Raw genomic sequence first — 19,860 nt, 5'->3', positions numbered from 1 at the left:
AACAGTGATTCTTCCTGTTTTTCATATTTATGATATCACATCAATGTGCGACAATTTGGTTGATTTTAAATGTTGCAGTTAGTAATGTTTTGTATATTTATCTGTATTTATATCAAATAGGAGGGCATCAAAATCCAAAATTCTGACCTTACCTTATCAAAGGAAAGAAAACAGAATTACTAGGATATTATTCTTTTTAATGCATGTTTTAGATGTATTTTTTTTACAGCCTAATGTTCCTTTTTCACTTTTTACTTACCAGTAACAGCTTTAATAATATGTAAGTGTGCATTATTGAATCTTTATCCTATGTGGAATAATTACAGACCAATTTTAATTGTCTGTTTTACAGAACCCAGATTATGTGATTTTCCATCCTTCCATCTTCACAGAACCCACTGAATCCCTTTTGGAGTTGCTGGATCCAACCCAGCAAATGTTGGGTGAAGGCAGTATACATGCACACCTAGGGATAATTTAGAGACACCAATTTATCACGTTTTTGGACTGTAGGAGTAAACCGGAGTGCCCAGAGAAAACCCGCACATGCAGGAGGAGAACATGCAAACTCCACGCAGAAAGGACCCAGCTGGGACACTGACCAGGGCTTTGGTACTGGCGACAGCATTTACCATCGTGCAGCCTTGTAGGATGTGGCTTTCCCTTGGTTAAAAAAAAAAAAAAAAATTATGTTACCTCTGCTAAATTAGGTATACTTTCTAAAAAATAATTACCTGCAGTAAAAATGAGATGTTTTATTTGTGCAACCAAATTCTTAAGTTTATGTAAATGCATAGAAATTGTTCTTCTGCAATCAAAACTCTTGCAGTCACATATAGCTACACACGACTGTTTTTGGGCACTATGTACAAAATGCACATTGGAAGTTAAACCAGGTTGTATCAATGAGGGACTCAGATTTGATGGTGACCCATTGGTATCCCTGCCTCTGTTCCTGTGTCCGTTGCTCCGCCCCCTTCTCAGCTGGACCCACTTCCCTCATTAGGACAACAGTATGAAGCCAAATTCCTGCAGCCGCTCTTTACCAGATTGTCCTCTTACTGACTCTTACCATTTGGATGGTTTGGTCCCTAAACCGGTCCTTTGTTCCTTCGTTCCTTCGTGTTTTTGATCCATCCAGCCTGCTTCTTACAGCAGAGACAATGGATGGCATCCTTTTTAATTCACGGAAGTGCCAACATTCTGAACATTGATTACTGAGGAAGAATAGTTGCGGTTTGTGCCCAGCTGGAATTATGACTCCAACGTTTTCATTTATCAGAATAGAGCTGTGAAAGAAAAAGTCTGGAGCAAGACTTGCAAAATTCGCACTGCTTTGACATTTCGCACCAAGCCTTGTCTAACTGTAGGGGATGTTAGTATCGGGTAGCGACAGTCCAGTGTAAACACCATGTGCGTTCAAGTCTAGTGTGAACGTAGCATTGGTATCAGCCCTGTAATCCCTTATCGATGGGATGTGCTGCTCCTCGGGTACAGGAAAAGCAGGTAAGTTATCCCTTTCAGGTGGTATAATATTTATTTAGAGGGTGTACATGATTTGATGACATCCAACCAGGAAATCTGGACACCACTGACTGTCTGCATGAGCAAACTTGTGTTTGTTTTCAAGAAAAGACTTGAGGCAGGTCAGAAAACACATCTGACCCGATGCTGACCCAAACGCTTGCATGACCCGTTCAGACAGACGTTTTTCACAGTGTTTCCGTCTGTCCCTGCTGTAAAAGCAGAGCGGGCCGCCTGTGTGTCTTTGTGTCAGTGTTGTTGCAGAGTGCAGTGACCTGAGGTTACACCCTCTCTGTTCCCGTTAGGGTAAATACCCTCTATTAGCAACAAGTGGTCTGAAAGCTCTGCTCCCCTCAGAGCTGCTGGAAGCTGTTAGAGAGAAAACCCAGAAAACGCAGCTTCATTTTCAAAACCCTCACTGGAGCCACTTACCTATACCTGACAGAAAAAAAACGAATGGACCAGCTGCTGTGTTTTCTTTGTTTTAAACTCTAAAGTTTTAGCATGAAGTCAACACAAAAAGCAGCAAATCATCCAAAAGCCCCCAAAGCATAAAAAAGTATCAAAATTGGAAAGCTGTACAAGGAATAAAATAAATTTGTAATTAGGAGTTGAAGGCAAATAAAATACACCTATTATGCTTTAGTAAATTATTTTTTATTAGCAGATTTTTTATTCTGTTTTAAAACAGTTTTTTTTATCTGTTTTCTTTGAATATTTTTAGATGAGCCATTTTTTTCTCTAACTTTTTTTTTACAACTTACTTTCCTAAAATAATATTTGTGGTTTTTATGTTGTTTTTGAGCAAAATTGTTTTAGCTGTATTATTCTTATCTACATCTAGGTATTTATTTCATGACGTTAGGGTGTAGTCAGACTGGGAAAACAGTTTGGTCCGGACCCTGTCCGCTTAGCTTGGTCCGGATGGAGTCCTGAACCTTGCGTTTGGTCCGTATTCAGACTGGCTTCAAGCTGCCCTTCTGGAAGCTTGTTAACAAAACCATATGACCAAAAATCTCTTCCCTCATTGGTCAGGAATTAAGAGGGCGGGGCGAAGCAACTAAAGACAGAAATGTGAGAAGCGTTTTTAGCGGTGTTAAAATAAACGTTCAATAAACGGCGGGGGGGCTGCTCTCCTGGTTGGGCTGGGGCGGCGCTCTCTTTCCCTCCGTGCCTCCCTGGCCTCTGGCTCTGGGGGCCTTGCGGCGGCCCTGCTGGCCCTGGCCTGGGTGGCGGGCTTGGTCGCCCGGGCGGCGGTTGTTCCCTGCCGGTTCCCGTGTGGCGTTGGGGGGATTCCGGCTGCCGCTGCTGCTGCGGTGGGGGTCTTGGGGTGGGGGTGGCTGGGCACTCTCCCTCCTTCTTTTCACGTTCCACCATCCATTTTAGAAGAACATAAACACTCACCTGAGCACTGGTGTTAGCTCACCTTTGCACTAACAGTTGGCATGACTGAATGACTGAAATATTTCACACTAGTTGGTTTTAAGGCATAAGTATGCGTGTGAACACTATCTGTTTTGTGTACATGTCGACAGGTGGACATTTTTGCAGCTAGCAGGTGTGTTTATAACATTTGAGTGTGTGTGTGGACAGGCCCCGCCCTTTTTGTACTACATTTGAACCTTACCATAATGATTAACAACCAGTAAACTTGTTGCTGTATGCTGCTTCATGGTCTTATCCCCCTTCCCCTCCTATTATCACCCCCTACCCCCCCCTGTCTCTAACGTCCCTCTCTCTTCTTCCCTTCTTTCCTTTTCCGTCCGGTCCAACACCAAAGATTTTCAGACATGATTGAAATCAATAAAGTTTGGCCTCAATTACAAAAGGGGTTTATTCAGACATACCTTTGGTTTGTCAGAAGATTAATAACCCCTCTTGTTAAAGCAAAATATGTCCAACACAAGAGGCCCTCAGCTCTCATCTGTCTGCCCAGCTGTTGGACAGGACAAGTTAAAAAAAATAAAATAAAATAAACGTTCAAACAAGTAAGGAGAACATGTTGCACGTTCTCCCCGTGCATGTGTGGGTTCTCTCCAGGGTCTCCGTCTTCCTCCCACTGTCCAAAAACATGCTTCATAGGTTAATTGGTCAACCTAAATTGTCCATAGGTGTGAATGTGTGAGTGCGTGGGTGTGTGATTGTGGACACTCTACCCTGCGACAGACGGTTGAACTGTTCAGGGTGTCCCCTGCCTTCACCCACAAGCGGCCGGGATAGGCTCCAGCAGCCCCGTGATCCCGAAAGGGAAAAACGGAAGAAGATGATTGACCCTTTTTTTCCCTTTTGATATCACAACAATTGTTGCTTTACATTAGTCTGCAGCTCATCTGTTGCTACATTCTGACTGTTTAAATCACGTGACCACCGAATTTGGTGGCCGTGTTGGCCCAGTTTTCCGCTCCAGGAACGGACTGTATTCGGACTGGAGAATCTTACAGAGAATGAATGAAGACCACCTCCAAAGGTGGGTCTGAGAGAGGTTCCTGGTCTCGGACCAGGGTCTGTTGGAGTGTATCCAGACTCAAAAATTAGTTTCGGATTATCAGGGGAAACAAACTCTGGTGTCTAGTCTGGATACACCCTTTTTTCCCGTGTGCTTTATTTTTGTCAGTATTTTTTTTTTATTCCATTTCAACAGTTTTGTTGTCTGATTTTTTTAATTTGTTTTTCCTTACAATGCTCTTCTTACTTATAGACATTGTGTACTTTAACTCCTAGGACTGTCTTCACACCAGCATTGATTCATGTTTGTTTCCTTGCATGTCCTTTTATTTTAGTGGATTTGAAAACTCACCTGATCTCAGGTGTGCACCAAACAGGAGAAATCAGTTCCACTTTAAAAAGCTAATCATCTGCAGAGGAGCTCCAGTATTTCTACTATAGTGTGCTTTATGGACTGTTTAGTGGATTGGGGAGCAGAAAGGAACCAAAGCAGGTAAATCAAATGAGAATCATTCTATCTCAGGAAGGAGATAGAAGGAAAAAATAGCCCAAAATGCAAATCTAAAAGGAAACAAAAAGATCAAAAGGCCTGAATGCACAGATGAACATGATAAGACTGGAGATGAGCTGCTGAAAAACATCTACATTATTTGCATCTTTGTGATATGAAAAACTAAAAATAAAAAGTTATCTTACAAGCACACAGGTGTTTTTTAGTCTCAGCACAGACACGGCTGATAAAAACCATTAACTCCAAAAGACGTGAACCCTGAAGACGAGGATAAGATCTAACACAAGCATGGCTGCGGCGATAAGATGCTCGACAATCACACACTTGTTCTACAGGGTTACAACTCCTGCAAGGTTCAGCCCTGGGTCACCAGCTCCATTTCTCTCATTTTTTCCATACCATTTTTGCGTTGTTTCTTTTTGCCAATCATATTACTTTTTGTACAAGCAGTGAACAATCGATCATCACAGGGGGCCTGATTGTAGGACAGACACAGGTTGTCTGCCTCATCTAAGATCCAGGTTTTCAGTTTGCAGGTTAGTCTTTGCTGCTATTAGCTTCCTTTAGAGAGCAGCTGTGTTCACCATCTTCATGGAAGAGGTCACTCGACCTGAAGGAACCTTTAAAAACCTGGTGGTCCCCATTATTTAAAGGACTCAGTCAAGGTGGTTCGAACATCTGGATGTGTTTGAGGCTTTTTTCACAAACAAACAAAACAAAAAAAACATGACCCAGACCTGCTGGAGAGATTACAAGTCCGCTCAGGAAAATCTCGTAGTTTCCATGAAAGAGCTGGAGATGTTTTTTGGCGGTTTTGAAGAAGTGGAGATCTATGATTAGATTAACCTGGTTCTGAATGAATTTGTGACTAGGTGGACATAGATATCACCACCAACTTGTAGTCTGGCTAACTTGGCAACTTTTTTTGCTATATTTAGCAACTTTCTGGAACCCCTTAGAGATGTTTTTGCTCAAAAGTGAGGAGCAACAAATCTGCAGACTTTTCTGGTGTTATGAGACTCAAATTTGAAATCGTGTACTGTTGAGCCATTTCTGTTCTCACTGGCGGGTGCTGCCTCCCCAAAGCAGTCAGTCCGCTCCTCCTGCCAGCCGCACTGGAGTGGAGGGAGATCTACACTACTTCACATCAGAATTGTAAATGAATTACAGACGAGCGATGTCACAGCAGATCCTCATGGAGATTGAATGAATGAATATTTCTTTCAAGTTTACAAAAAAAATAGTACATTTGTAAAAGAAGTGGGACATGATTGAGATGGGGTGACAGAGGTAATGGTGCGTCATTTCCGCTCCAGAACAGCGGCTGTTGTTGTTGTTGTTTGAAAAGTTTTGAATGTAGACTATAAAAAAGAGAAAATCAAGCTCTTTAAAGCTTTTTGGGGAATTCTTAAAAGAGCCGCTGTGGGTCAGTTCTTGGAGGGCAGACTCCATGATTCTAGGGACTGCCATTGCACAGTTCCCAGAAAAGTGGATCAGAAACAGTCTCTCAGTCGAAAGTAACTTAAAACTTCTCACACACATTATTTATAGATAGAATTTTCTGTACAGTAAGTATAGCAACATAATAATTACCGGTAATGGGTATGCTCTAATAGGCTTGGACTGACACATTTTTAATACCAATGTTGATTAAAACGTTGAAGCCTGTTGAGGTTTTAGCTAATTTCTTATACTTCAATCACATAGCGAGACCTACAGTTATATTGTATGTGATGTTCTCATCTATATTGTCATATCTACAGTACATCTAGTGAATAATAATTTCCTTTTTTTTTCTTATCATGCAGATGTGTGAGCTGCGATTGTGTGCTGCAGTGTGTGAGCGCAACACTAAGTTTATGTTAGCAAGTCTCACCTCAGGCAGAGAAGTTTATCTTCAGATGAAACTGCACTGACGAGTTCAATCAAGTTCAGCCGGACTCACACAGAGCTGAAAGTTAACCTCAGCTTGTTTGCTGATATCCTACATTGAATAACATGCACGCACACTACTGGTGCACGTGTGAACTAAAGAACACTTACACAAACCAACAGCTATCTCCACCCCTAAACGTTGGAACCAAAACAGTGATTAGAGATTCAGCTCTTCCCCTCAAACTGTCACCAGGTGTAATTACAGGTGAAAAGGAGACGTTTGGCGCTTTAGTTCAGTCGGCTCGCTTGCGTCAGAAATGACTTTTCGTTAACCTCTTAAGAAGTATGCATCGACACGCACATTCAAGATCACAGAATGTAAGGAAGCAGCAGATTATAGGCAAAAAACAGCTGAGAGTTCAGACAGGTGCAGGTGTGTAGTTTTTGTTTTTCAGCTTTGCTTCGTGTTTTTCCACTTTTCCTGGGATATTTGAGCCTTCTTCCTGCACATCTCTTCAACCCAGAACTTTTCTAATAAGATCATTGGAATTATTGGATTGATAAAAACTTATCAACATAAATGTCACAAGAACAGTTAAACAGCTGGATCCAAATGCATCAGGTAGTTTAGCTCAGTAAAATTCCACAAAGCTAAATCAGGGTCAGGCAGATAGGGGTCAATTGCAGACATGAGATCATCCGAGGAGAGACAGGGTGGTCAAAATCCAGGCGAGAGTCAGGGCGGCAGGTAAACAGAGTCAAAAACAGGGTCAGGAGACAGAAGATCTGGTCCAGATATAACACTCGGTAATGAAGGCAGAATGGGACAAACAAAACTTTGCACTGAGCTTAACTTAGTGCAGTTCCTAAGTATGCTGTGAATGATGAACTAATGAGAGTCAACCCTGTATTTTATCCGTGCACAGGGAGACCCAGACCTGGGCCGCCTTATTTTGTACTTAGAACCCAGCTTCCTGTCCCTGAATGATCTGCTCTGTGTTGAATTGATGCGCCGCTGAGATGTCTGGCTAAAGTAAAAATTGGCTCCTCTACAAATATGGAACGTTTTTCTCAAATCCTGGGATCCTGGGTCCAAATCCCATCTGGCAGCTCTGAGTCAGAGTGGAGCCGCAAAGGCTAAAGTGGAACCTCAGAACCCCCGGGTTACAAGAAAATAATTATAATAGAATTATGGGGGGTTTGTAGCCACACTTTTCTTCTTTCTTTATTAGAAATGTATTCATATTAATTAAAAAAATAAACAGGACAAAAAGGGCAGGTGCTCAAGCACCCCTAGGGCCTTATGTATGCACGTACCTGCTGCTCAACCACCAAAACCCCTGCCGTTCAGTTATATCACCAGTTTCTATTGATATCGGTTTCAATTTTTACTGTAACTTTTTTTTTCATTGTTTTAACTTTTCTTGTCTTCGTTTTAGTGAACTGCGCATTGTCTGACATGCCAAGGCTACAGATGAACTAAGTGATTGACATAAAAATCTATATATTCATGTATATGTGAAAATTTTTGCACTGTCAAAACATGTTTTTGATGGTTGTTGCTGTATTTTTCCTTTCTATTCCTTTTGAATAGCATTTTGTTTTCTTTAAATATCCAATTTTTATTTCTTATCAGAGCTCCCACTGATGCATCAAAAGGGGCATGTCCCTTTTATTGATGGGTGGACCATAGCTTTCATTTCTCCTGGGCTTCCTTAGGATTGTTAAAGCAATGCTGCCATCTGATGGATCACCAAGGATAGCAAGAGAGTCCTGAGAATTTTCGTTATTTTTCAGGAATATTGTGCTTTTGAACACTGCCACACAAGTCACATTTTTTATTTTTTGGTGTCCCTTTTTTAGGGGTAAATCTTAAAACCCAATTTTTTGAATCATTCCTAACTGTTAGGGTGAGGAAATGGAGGAACAAGACAAAACCCCATACGTGCATAAGAAGAACGTGCAAATGTCCCCATGCAGCAGCTTTATATATACTGCTTTTTAAAAATCTGTTTTTGGTTTTGTTTGTTGCTGTTTTAAGCCTCTGTGATACTAAAATGAGGCTGTGGCTTAGTTGGTTAAGGCACCTTTCTAAAAAAACAAGAGTTCTTAGGTCCAAATCAAAGCAGTGCCTTGTCAAGAAGCTTCTCTTTTGAATGACTGTTAATGCAAAACACCTATTATTGATTATTTTCAAATACATTTAAAAGAAACTAAAAAAAAATTAGAAAACAGGCAACATTCCCTCAAAATCAATGGGAAAAAAAATAGGTGTTTTTTATTCTTACTCTAATTTTTTTCAAAATGATCTGACATTGCAAAAAATATTGGAAGACAAACAATTTTGTCTTAAAATTAGTGTATACCAAAAAAATATTGAAATCATTTAATTTATTCAACGATTGTAAAAAACCATTTATCTTCGTGATTATCAAGTGCTGTGGCTTAGTTGGTTAAAGTGTCTCGTTAGCAAACAGGAGCTCTTGGGTCCAAATTCCAGTGGTGCCTCTAAAGAAAAGTATCACCTGTGTTTATTTTTCCATGCTGAAGTCAAAAGGCTCCTGGTAAAAAAAATTAACATATACCACATGACAGTAATGGAAAAAAAAGGTTTTTTTTGCTTACTTTTTTTTCCTTTTTCTTTTTTTCAAAAAGATCAGACATTACAAAAAACATTAGGAGACAGGCAAATTTGCCTTAAAATCAATGGATACCACAAAAAATCATTGAAATCTTTTGATGTATTCAACGATTGTGATTGTGATAGCTTCTCTTTTAAATGAATGCAAATGAAAAACTACAGAATGAGGTGTCTCCTTGTCTAAAATTATTAACAAATACCTAATGCAATGTTGATAATGTTCTTGTTGTTTTTTATGAAATCATTTAATTACAAATGCATTTACAAGAAAACACAAAAAACACAAGAAAACTGGAAAATTTGCCTTAAAATCATTGTATAGTGATCCCTCGCTATAACGCGGTTTACCTTTCACTGTTTCGCTACTTCACGGATTTGCATCGTGCATTGTGTTCTGCATTCTGATTGGCAAAAAAGTCACTCTACCTACTCTACCTACTCTATTCTTCTCTACCTTTGCTTTAATAACGTTGCAGTTTAATATGTACACGTACGTAAATCAGCTTGCCAAATTTACAACACGTACGTGCAAATCATCTTGCAAATTCGAGTTTTTCTAAAACCCATAGAAAAAGAGCGACAACAACTGCCTATCACTATGTTCTTCTCCCATACAAACACACCTGCACCGCAAATTCAAAAGAAGAAAACACTGCAGAGCGGAGTCAGGATGCAGCAGCTCAGTCTGTAGAGCACTGAAATACACCTGAGTCACTATTTGTCGGACTGTACTTTGTATTTTTTTTCATAATCATTTTAAATTTTCTCCTGTTTAATCCAATTAATCGGTGGGCAGGGCTAATCTCCGCAATTTCAACCCTCCTGTTCACATTGATGATTAAAATTATTATTTATTATTGCAAAAAAAGAAATAGAGGTTTCTACTTCACGGATTTTGCCTATCACGGGTTCTTTTTGGAACGTAACCCCCGCGAAAAATGAGGGTTTGCTGTTTACGAAAACATTTAAATCATCAAATGTTTTCAACCACTATGAAAAACCATGTGCATCCACTTTGTCAGGCGCTGTGGCTTGGTTGGTTAAAGCACTTGTTTAGCACACAGGAGATCCTGGGTCCAAATCCCAGCAGTGCCTCTAAAGAAAAGTATCACATATGTACCAGCATATCTGTCCATGCTGAAGGTCAAATTTAAAAGTCTCCAGGTAGAAAAATCCTACCATATGCCATTAATGGAAAATAATTGATTTTTTTTCTCTTAGTCTTACCTAAATTTCTTTCAAAAAGATCTGACATTACAAAAATATTAGAAGACAAGCAATTTTGCCTTTAAATCTTTGTATACCAAAAATAAAAATGAAATAATTTGATGTTTTCAACGATTGTGAAAAACCATTTACATCATTATTGTCAGGTGCTTTGGCTTAGTTGGTTAAAGCGCCTGTCTAGTTAACATTAGATCCTGGGTCTAAATCCCAGCAGAGCATTGTCATAAAGCCTTTCCTTTGAATAAATGTCAACCCTATTTCCACTCAATTACTTGGTACTTTCAGTAGTAAATGCTGGGTATGTTCAAGTATTACCTTCCCGTACAGTGTATATACACACTTGGTCTTCTGACCTTACCAAATGAGACAATGCTAACTTGTTGGTAAAGGTGAAGTAACTGTATTGTAAAAACATATTCTGGCCTGATTACTTCTTGTAACATGTGACAAATTTAAAGAGAAACAAGACAGCAGTGAAAACAACAATCTTTACAATGATACACTTCTGCAGCATACAAAGTGTCATCACAATGAAATATGTTTTAAGTTTTAAGCGGGTCTCCCTTGGGGGGTCCTGGCTCGTACCTGGGGTTGGGGCGGGGGGATGCCCGGAACTCCTGGGTGGTGGTGGGGTGCTCGTCTGGGGCTGTGGGCGTCCTTCTCCGGTGGGGCCCTGCGTTGGGCTCTTCCGGCGCGGCGGGGGGGCTGCTTTCCTGGCTGGGCTGGGGCGGCGCTCTCTTTCCCTCCGCGCCTCCCTGCTATCTGGCTCTGGGGGCCTTGCGGCGGTCCTGCTGGCCCTGGCCTGGGTGGCGGTCTTGGTCGCCCGGGGGGCGGTTGTTCCCTGCCTGTTCCCGTGTGGCCTTGGGGGAATTCCGGCTGCCGCTGCTGCTGCGGCGGGGGTCTGGGGGTGGGGGTGGCTGGGCGCTCCTCCTCCTTCTTTTCACATTCCACCATCCATTTTAGAAGAACATAAACACTCACCTGAGCACAGGTGTTAGCTCACCTTTGCACTTATAGTTTGCATGATTGAATGAATGAAAGATTTCACACTAGTTGGTTTAAAGGCATAGATATGCGTTCGTGAACACTATCTGTTTTGTGCACATGTTGACATGTGAACATTTTTTGCAGCTAGCAGGTGTGTTGATAATATTTGAGTGTGTGTGAACAGGCCCCGCCCTTTTTGTACTACATTTGAACTGTACCGTAACGATAAACAACCAGTAAACCTGTCTGCTCTATGCTGCTTCATGGTCTTACCCCCCCTCTCACTATCACCCCCTGACATCCCTCCCTCTTCTTCCCTTCTTTCCTTTTCCGTCCGGTCCAACACCAAAGATTTTCAATCATGGTTGAAATGAATAAAGTTTGGCCTCAATTACAAAAGGGGTTTGTTCAGTCACACCTTTGGTTTGTCTGAAGATTAATAACCCCTCTTGTTAAAGTAAAATATGTCCAACACAAGAGGCCCTCAGCTCTCATCTGCCTGCCTAGCTGTTGGACAGGACAAGTAAAAAAAAAAAAAAAAAAAAATGTTTTAAGTTCTCAACAAAACAGTAAAAAGGAGCATTCCAAAGAACAGATTTTTTCATATTATTTATCTTTTCTTCGAGATTTTTGTGTTGTTCCAGGAATGATTCACACTCCTTTGCATAGCTCAGTAGTTGTCACCCACCGTGAAAACAGGAAATGGCCCCATATCCTCACCTTCTCCAGCCAGTGATTTCTGCAATAGTTGCAGTTGCAAATCTATTGTATTTTGCATAACATGTAAATACCCAGTATGTACCACATAAGTATGAACCAAATAGTATCACATAAATACACAGCAAGTACAATGTAAGTACCGAGTAGACACATGAAAGTACCCAGTAAGTCCCATTAAAAATTACCATGTACATACCCTGTAAGTACCCAGTAGTAACACTGAAAGTACCATGTAAATACTAATTAAGTACACTGTAAGAACAGTACTGTAAAAGAAAGCGTTACCTGACAGACTTCACCAATTGCTGTTTATGGTGGTATTGTAAAAACTATTATTAATTGGTTCCATATACATTTAGAAGTTGATTATTTCTTTTTTTTTTTTTTACTTACTTTAATTTTTTCAAAAAGATTACTAAGACATTCCAAAAAACATTAGAAAACAGGCAGATTTGCCTTAAAATAAACGTATACCAAAGAAATTTTTTTTAAATTTTGATGTATTCAACGATTGTGAAAAACCATTTACATCACAATTGTCAGGCGCTGTGGCTTAGTTGGTTAAAGCGCCTGTCTAGTAAACAGGAGATCCTGGGTCCAAATCCCAGCAGTGCCTCTTAAAAAAAGTATCACATATGTACCAGCATATCAGACAATATTGAAGTCTGATAAGAACATCATCCTGGTAGAGAAAATTCCAATAATGGAAAATCCTTGATTTTTTTTTTTTTTTTTTTTGCTTACTTTAATTTTTTTTTAAATATTAATGACATTCCAAAAAACATTAGAAAACAGGCAGATTTGCCTTAAAATGAACCTATACCAAAGATAAAAAATTTAAAATCATTTAATGTATTCAACGATTGTGAAAAACCATTTACATCATAATTAGCAGGCGCTGTGGCTTAGTTGGTTAAAGCGCCTGTCTAGTAAACAGGAGATCCTGTGTCCAAATCCCAGCAGTGCCTCTTAAGAAAAGTATCACATGTGCACCAGTATGTTGGTCCATATCAAAGTCTGATAAAAACATTATCCTGGTAGAGAAAATTCCAATAATGGAAAATCAATGATTATTTCTTATTTTTATTTTTTTTGCTTACTTTAATTTTTTCAAAAAGATTAATAACACATTCCAAAAAACAATAGAAAACAGGCAGATTTGCCTTAAAATGAACGTATACCACAGAAATTTTTTTAAAATCGTTTGATGCATTCAACGATTGTGAAAAAACCATTTACATCACAATTATCAGGCGCTGTGGCTTAGTTGGTTTAAGCGCCTGTCTAGTAAACAGGAGATCCTGGGTCCAAATCCCAGCAGTGCCTCTAAAAAAAAGTATCACATATGTACCAGCATATCAGACAATATTGAAGTCTGAGAAGAACATTATCCTGGTATAGAAAGTTCCAATAATGGAAAATCCTTGATTTTTTTTTTTTTTTTTTTTGCTTACTTTAATTTTTAAAAAAAGATTAATAAGACATTCCAAAAAACATTAGAAAACAGATAGATTTGCCTTGAAATGAACGTATACAAAAGAAAAAAATGTAAAATCATTTGATGTATTCAACGATTGTGAAAAACCATTTACTTCGTGATTAGCAGGCGCTGTGGCTTAGTTGGTTAAAGCGCCTGCCTAGTAAACAGGAGATCCTGGGTCCAAATCCCAGCAGTGCCTCTTAAGAAAAGTATCACATGTGCACCAGTATGTTGGTCCATATCAAAGTCTGATAAAAACATCATCCTGGTAGAGTAAATTCTAATAATGGAAAAACATTGATTATTTTTTGCTTACTTTAATTTTTTCAGAAATATTTATAAGACATTCCAAAAAACATTAGAAAATAGGCAGATTAACCTTAAAATGAACGTATACCAAAGAAAAATATTTAAAATCATTTGATGTGTTCAACGATTGTGAAAAACCATTTACATCATAATTAGCAGGCGCTGTGGCTTAGTTGGTTAAAGCGCCTGTCTAGTAAACAGGAGATCCTGGGTCCAAATCCCAGCAGCGCCTCTTAAGAAAAGTATCACATATGCACCACTATGTTGGTCCATATCAAAGTCTGATAAAAACATCATCCTGGTAGAGAAAAATTCCAATAATGGAAAATCATTGATTTTTTTATTTTTATTTTTTGCTTACTTTAATTTTTTCAAAAAGATTAATAAGACATTCCAAAAAACAATAAAAAACAGGCAGATTTGCCTTAAAATGAACGTATACCACAGAAATTTTTTTAAAATCATTTGATGTATTCAACGATTGTGATAAAACCATTTACATCACAATTATCAGGCACTGTGGCTTAGTTGGTTAAAGCGCCTGTCTAGTAAACAGGAGATCCTGGGTCCAAATCCCAGCAGTGCCTCATAAAAAAAAGTGTCACATATATACCAGCACATCAGTCAATATTGAAGTCTGATAAGAACATTATCCTGGTAGAGAAAATTCCAATAATGGAAAATCAATGATTCTTTCTTTTGTTTTTTTTTTGCTTACTTTAATTAAAAAAAAAAAGATTAGTAAGACATTCCAAAAAACATTAAAAAACAGGCAGATTTACCTTAAAATGAACGTATACCAAAGAAAAAAACTTAAAATCATTTGATCTGTTCAATGATTGTGAAAAACCATTTACATCATAATTAGCAGGCGCTGTGGCTTAGTTGGTTAAAGCGCCTGTCTAGTAAACAGGAGATCCTGGGTCCAAATCCAAACAGTGCCTCTTAAGAAAAGTATAACATATGCACCAGTATGTTGGTTCATATCAATGTGTGATAAAAACATTATCCTGGTAGAGAAAATTCCAATAATGGAAAATCAATGATTCTTTCTTTTTTTTTTTTTTTTGCTTACTTTAATTAAAAAAAAAAGATTAGTAAGACATTCCAAAAAACATTAAAAAACAGGCAGATTTACCTTAAAATGAACGTATACCAAAGAAAAAAACTTAAAATCATTTGATCTGTTCAACGATTGTGAAAAACCATTTACATCACAATTAGCAGGCGCTGTGGCTTAGTTGGTTAAAGCGCCTGTCTAGTAAACAGGAGATCCTGGGTCCAAATCCAAACAGTGCCTCTTAAGAAAAGTATAACATATGCACCAGTATGTTGGTTCATATCAATGTGTGATAAAAACATCATCCTGGTAGAGAAAATTCCAATAATGGAAAATCATTGATAACTTTATTTTTATTTTTTGCTTACTTTAATTTTTTCAAAAAGATTAATAAGACATTCCAAAAAACATTAGAAAACAGGCAGATTTGCCTTAAAATGAATGTATACCACAGAAATTTTTTAAAATCATTTGATGTATTCAACGATTTTGAAAAACCATTTACATCACAATTATCAGGCGCTGTGGCTTAGTTGGTTTTAGCGCCTGTCTAGTAAACACGAGATCCTGGGTCCAAATCCCAGCAGTGCCTCTTAAGAAAAGTATAACATATGCACCAGTATGTTGGTTCATATCAATGTGTGATAAAAACATCATCCTGCTGGAGAAAATTCCAATAATAGAAAATCATTGATTATTTTATTTTTATTTTTTGCTTACTTTAATTTTTTCAAAAAGATTAATAAGACATTCCAAAAAACAATAGAAAACAGGCAGATTTGCCTTAAAATGAATGTATACCACAGAAATTTTTTTAAATCATTTGATGTATTCAACGATTTTGAAAAACCATTTACATCACAATTAGCAGGCACTGTGGCTTAGTTGGTTAAAGCGCCTGTCTAGTAAACAGGAGATCCTGGGTCCAAATCCCAGCAGTGCTTCTTAAGAAAAGTATCACATAAATCCCAGCATATCAGTCAATATTTAAGTCTGAGAAGAACATTATCCTGGTATTGAAAATTCCAATAATGGAAAATCAATGATTATTTCTTATTTTTATTTTTTTTGCTTACTTTAAATTTTTTCAAAAAGATTAATAAGACATTCCAAAAAACATTAGAAAACAGGCTGACTTACTTTAAAATGAACGTATACCAAAGAAAAAAATGTAAAATCATTTGATGTATTCAACGATTGTGAAAAACCATTTACATCATAATTAGCAGGCACTGTGGCTTAGTTGGTTAAAGCGCCTGTCTAGTAAACAGGAGATCCTGGGTCCAAAACCCAGCAGTGCCTCTTAAGAAAAGTATCACATATGCACCAGTATGTTGGTCCATATCAAAGTCTGATAAAAACATCATCCTGGTAGAGAAACTCCAATAATGGAAAATCATTCATTATTTCTTTCTTTTTTTTTTTTTTGCTTACTTTATTTTTTTCTAAAAGATTAGTAAGACATTCCAAAAGAACATTAGAAACTAGGCAGATTTACCTGAAAATGAACCTATACCAAAGAAAAAAACTTAAAATCATTTGATGTATTCAACGATTGTGAAAAACCATTTACATCATAATTAGCAGGCGCTGTGGCTTAGTTGGTTAAAGCGCCTGTCTAGTAAACAGGAGATCCTGGGTCCAAATCCCAGCAGTGCCTCTTAAGAAAAGTATAACATATGCACCAGTATGTTGGTTTATATCAATGTGTGATAAAAACATCATCCTGGTAGAGAAAATTCCAATAATAGAAAATCATTGATTATTTTATTTTTATTTTTTGCTTACTTTAATTTTTTCAAAAAGATTAATAAGACATTCCAAAAAACAATAGAAAACAGGCAGATTTGCCTTAAAATGAATGTATACCACAGAAATTTTTTTAAATCATTTGATGTATTCAACGATTTTGAAAAACCATTTACATCACAATTATCAGGCGCTGTGGCTTAGTTGGTTAAAGCGCCTGTCTAGTAAACAGGAGATCCTGGGTCCAAATCCCAGCAGAGCCTCTTAAAAAAAGTATCACAAATGCACCAGTATGTTGGTCCATATCAAAGTCTGATAAAAACATCATCCCGGTAGAGAAAATTCCAATAATGGAAAATCCTTGATTATTTCTAATTATTTTATTTATTTATTTTTTGCTTACTTAAATTTTTTTTAAAAAGATTAATAAGACATTCCAAAAAAATATTAGAAAACAGGCAGTTTTATCTTAAAATGAACGTACACCAAAGAAAAAAACTTAAAATCATTTAATGTATTCAACGATTGTGAAAAACCATTTACATCACAATTAGCAGGCGCTGTGGCTTAGTTGGTTAAAGCGCCTGTCTAGTAAACAGGAGATCCTGGGTCCAAATCCCAGCAGTGCCTCTTAAGAAAAGTATCACATATGTACCAGCATATAGGACAATATTGAAGTCTGATAAAAACATCATCCTGGTAGAGAAAATTCCAATAATGGAAAATCATTGATTTCTTTCTTTTTTTTTTTTTTTTTGCTTACTTTATTTTTTCTAAAAGATTAATAAGACATTCCAAAAAACATTAGAAACCAGGCAGATTTACCTGAAAAATTACCTATACCAAAGAAAAAAACTTAAAATCATTTGATGTCTTCAACGATTGTGAAAAACCATTTACATCATAATGAGCAGGCTCTGTGGCTTAGTTGGTTAAAGCGCCTGTCTAGTAAACAAGAGATCCTGGGTCCAAATCCCAGCAGTGCCTCTTAAGAGAAGCATCACATATGCACCACTATGTTGGTCCATATCAAAGTCTGATAAAAACATCATCCTGGTAGAGAAAAATTCCAATAATGGAAAATCATTGATAACTTTATTTTTATTTTTTGCTTACTTTAATTTTTTCAACAATATTAATAAGACATTCCAAAAAACATTAGAAAACAGGCAGATTTGCCTTAAAATGAATGTATACCACAGAAATTTTTTAAAATCATTTGATGTATTCAACGATTTTGAAAAACCATTTACATCACAATTATCAGGCGCTGTGGCTTAGTTGGTTAAAGCGCCTGTCTAGTAAACAGGAGATCCTGGGTCCAAATCCCAGCAGTGCTTCTTAAGAAAAGTATCACATAAATACCAGCATATCAGTCAATATTTAAGTCTGAGAAGAACATTATCCTGGTATTGAAAATTCCAATAATGGAAAATCAATGATTATTTCTTATTTTTATTTTTTTTGCTTACTTTAAATTTTTTCAAAAAGATTAATAAGACATTACAAAAAACATTAGAAAACAGACAGATTTGCCTTAAAATGAACGTATACCAAAGAAAAAAATGTAAAATCATTTGATGTATTCAACGATTGTGAAAAACCATTTACATCATAATTAGCAGGCGCTGTGGCTTAGTTGGTTAAAGCGCCTGTCTAGTAAACAGGAGATCCTGGGTCCAAATCCCAGCAGTGCCTCTTAAGAAAAGTATCACATATGCACCAGTATGTTGGTCCATATCAAAGTCTGATAAAAACATCATCCTGGTAGAGAAATTCCAATAATGGAAAATCATTCATTATTTCTTTCTTTTTTTTTTTTTTTTGCTTACTTTATTTTTTTCTAAAAGATTAGTAAGACATTCCAAAAAACATTAGAAACTAGGCAGATTTACCTGAAAATGAACCTATACCAAAGAAAAAAACTTAAAATCATTTGATGTATTCAACGATTGTGAAAAACCCTTTACATCATAATTAGCAGGCGCTGTGGCTTAGTTGGTTAAAGCGCCTGTCTAGTAAACAGGAGATCCTGGGTCCAAATCCCAGCAGTGCCTCTTAAGAAAAGTATCACATATGCACCAGTATGTTGGTCCATATCAAAGTCTGATAAAAACATCATCATGGTAGAGAAAATTCCAATAATGGAAAATAATTGATTCTTTTATTTTTATTTCTTGCTTACTTTAATTTTTTCAAAAATATTAATGACATTCCAAAAAACATTAGAAAACAGGCAGATTTGCTTTAAAATGAACCTATACCAAAGATAAAAAATTTAAAATCATTTCATGTATTCAACGATTGTGAAAAACCATTTACATCACAATTATCAGGCGCTGTGGCTTAGTTGGTTAAAGCGCCTGTCTTGTAAACAGGAGATCCTGGGTCCAAATCCCAGCAGTGCCTCTTAAGAAAAGTGTCACATAAATACCAGCACATCAGTCAATATTGAAGTCTGAGAAGAACATTATCCTGGTATAGAAAGTTCCAATATTGGAAAATCAATGATTATTTCTTATTTTTTATTTTTTTTGCTTACTTTAATTTTTTCAAAAATATTAATAAGACATTCCAAAAAACATTAGAAAACAGGCAGATTTACCTTAAAATGAACCTATACCAAAGAAAAAAACTTAAAATCATTTGATGTATTCAACGATTGTGAAAAACCATTTACATCATAATTAACAGGCGCTGTGGCTTAGTTGGTTAAAGCGCCTGTCTAGTAAACAGGAGATCCTGGGTCCAAATCCCAGCAGTGCCTCTTAAGAAAAGTATCACATAAGCACCAGTATGTTGGTCCATATCAAAGTCTGATAAAAACATCATCCTGGTAGAGAAAAATTCCAATAATGGAAAATCATTGATTCTTTTATTTTTATTTTTTGCTTACTTTAATTTTTTTCAAAAATATTAATAAGACATTCCAAAAAACATTAGAAAACAGGAAGATTTGCCTTAAAATGAACGTATACCAAAGATAAAAAATTTCAAATCATTTGATGTATTCAACGATTGTGAAAAACCATTTACATCATAATTAGCAGGCGCTGTGGCTTAGTTGGTTAAAGCGCCTGTCTAGTAAACAGGAGATCCTGGGTCCAAATCCCAGCAGTGCCTCATAAAAAAAGTATCACATATATACCAGCACATCAGTCAATATTGAAGTCTGATAAGAACATTATCCTGGTAGAGAAAATTCCAATAATGGAAAATCAATGATTATTTCTTCTTTTTTTTTTTTTTTGCTTACTGTGAAGAAACTGGATTTTCTAGAAAGGACTGTATTTGTGTTAATTCGTAACCCCGTCAGTTTCTTACACACAGAA

General features: G+C 37.1%; 22 non-coding genes across 22 annotated transcripts; all 22 read left to right on the top strand.

The window, feature by feature from the left end:
* The first annotated feature begins 10,017 nt into the window (after positions 1-10,017).
* On the top strand, positions 10,018-10,091 carry trnaa-agc (transfer RNA alanine (anticodon AGC)). The gene has a single exon. It is a non-coding gene; the product is annotated as a tRNA-Ala (tRNA).
* Positions 10,092-12,472: 2,381 nt separating this feature from the next.
* trnat-agu (transfer RNA threonine (anticodon AGU)) lies at positions 12,473-12,546 on the top strand. The gene has a single exon. It is a non-coding gene; the product is annotated as a tRNA-Thr (tRNA).
* A 278-nt stretch (positions 12,547-12,824) lies between these two features.
* On the top strand, positions 12,825-12,898 carry trnat-agu (transfer RNA threonine (anticodon AGU)). Its single transcript has one exon. It is a non-coding gene; the product is annotated as a tRNA-Thr (tRNA).
* A 284-nt stretch (positions 12,899-13,182) lies between these two features.
* On the top strand, positions 13,183-13,256 carry trnat-agu (transfer RNA threonine (anticodon AGU)). Its single transcript has one exon. It is a non-coding gene; the product is annotated as a tRNA-Thr (tRNA).
* A 279-nt stretch (positions 13,257-13,535) lies between these two features.
* trnat-agu (transfer RNA threonine (anticodon AGU)) lies at positions 13,536-13,609 on the top strand. Its single transcript has one exon. It is a non-coding gene; the product is annotated as a tRNA-Thr (tRNA).
* A 268-nt stretch (positions 13,610-13,877) lies between these two features.
* On the top strand, positions 13,878-13,951 carry trnat-agu (transfer RNA threonine (anticodon AGU)). The gene has a single exon. It is a non-coding gene; the product is annotated as a tRNA-Thr (tRNA).
* Positions 13,952-14,232: 281 nt separating this feature from the next.
* On the top strand, positions 14,233-14,306 carry trnat-agu (transfer RNA threonine (anticodon AGU)). The gene has a single exon. It is a non-coding gene; the product is annotated as a tRNA-Thr (tRNA).
* Positions 14,307-14,589: 283 nt separating this feature from the next.
* trnat-agu (transfer RNA threonine (anticodon AGU)) lies at positions 14,590-14,663 on the top strand. The gene has a single exon. It is a non-coding gene; the product is annotated as a tRNA-Thr (tRNA).
* Positions 14,664-14,945: 282 nt separating this feature from the next.
* Positions 14,946-15,019, top strand: trnat-agu (transfer RNA threonine (anticodon AGU)). The gene has a single exon. It is a non-coding gene; the product is annotated as a tRNA-Thr (tRNA).
* Positions 15,020-15,297: 278 nt separating this feature from the next.
* Positions 15,298-15,371, top strand: trnat-agu (transfer RNA threonine (anticodon AGU)). The gene has a single exon. It is a non-coding gene; the product is annotated as a tRNA-Thr (tRNA).
* A 278-nt stretch (positions 15,372-15,649) lies between these two features.
* Positions 15,650-15,723, top strand: trnat-agu (transfer RNA threonine (anticodon AGU)). Its single transcript has one exon. It is a non-coding gene; the product is annotated as a tRNA-Thr (tRNA).
* Positions 15,724-16,007: 284 nt separating this feature from the next.
* Positions 16,008-16,081, top strand: trnat-agu (transfer RNA threonine (anticodon AGU)). The gene has a single exon. It is a non-coding gene; the product is annotated as a tRNA-Thr (tRNA).
* A 284-nt stretch (positions 16,082-16,365) lies between these two features.
* trnat-agu (transfer RNA threonine (anticodon AGU)) lies at positions 16,366-16,439 on the top strand. The gene has a single exon. It is a non-coding gene; the product is annotated as a tRNA-Thr (tRNA).
* A 278-nt stretch (positions 16,440-16,717) lies between these two features.
* trnat-agu (transfer RNA threonine (anticodon AGU)) lies at positions 16,718-16,791 on the top strand. The gene has a single exon. It is a non-coding gene; the product is annotated as a tRNA-Thr (tRNA).
* A 293-nt stretch (positions 16,792-17,084) lies between these two features.
* On the top strand, positions 17,085-17,158 carry trnat-agu (transfer RNA threonine (anticodon AGU)). The gene has a single exon. It is a non-coding gene; the product is annotated as a tRNA-Thr (tRNA).
* A 283-nt stretch (positions 17,159-17,441) lies between these two features.
* On the top strand, positions 17,442-17,515 carry trnat-agu (transfer RNA threonine (anticodon AGU)). The gene has a single exon. It is a non-coding gene; the product is annotated as a tRNA-Thr (tRNA).
* A 279-nt stretch (positions 17,516-17,794) lies between these two features.
* Positions 17,795-17,868, top strand: trnat-agu (transfer RNA threonine (anticodon AGU)). Its single transcript has one exon. It is a non-coding gene; the product is annotated as a tRNA-Thr (tRNA).
* Positions 17,869-18,152: 284 nt separating this feature from the next.
* Positions 18,153-18,226, top strand: trnat-agu (transfer RNA threonine (anticodon AGU)). Its single transcript has one exon. It is a non-coding gene; the product is annotated as a tRNA-Thr (tRNA).
* A 285-nt stretch (positions 18,227-18,511) lies between these two features.
* Positions 18,512-18,585, top strand: trnat-agu (transfer RNA threonine (anticodon AGU)). The gene has a single exon. It is a non-coding gene; the product is annotated as a tRNA-Thr (tRNA).
* A 278-nt stretch (positions 18,586-18,863) lies between these two features.
* On the top strand, positions 18,864-18,937 carry trnat-ugu (transfer RNA threonine (anticodon UGU)). Its single transcript has one exon. It is a non-coding gene; the product is annotated as a tRNA-Thr (tRNA).
* A 284-nt stretch (positions 18,938-19,221) lies between these two features.
* trnat-agu (transfer RNA threonine (anticodon AGU)) lies at positions 19,222-19,295 on the top strand. The gene has a single exon. It is a non-coding gene; the product is annotated as a tRNA-Thr (tRNA).
* A 282-nt stretch (positions 19,296-19,577) lies between these two features.
* trnat-agu (transfer RNA threonine (anticodon AGU)) lies at positions 19,578-19,651 on the top strand. Its single transcript has one exon. It is a non-coding gene; the product is annotated as a tRNA-Thr (tRNA).
* The last annotated feature ends 209 nt before the right edge of the window (positions 19,652-19,860 follow it).

Source organism: Oryzias latipes, chromosome 15 (genome assembly GCF_053564925.1).
Source record: "Oryzias latipes strain Hd-rR chromosome 15, Olatipes_Hd-rR_3.1".
In the NCBI taxonomy this organism is placed as follows: domain Eukaryota; kingdom Metazoa; phylum Chordata; class Actinopteri; order Beloniformes; family Adrianichthyidae; genus Oryzias; species Oryzias latipes.
This window is presented reverse-complemented; position numbering and strand designations above follow the sequence as displayed.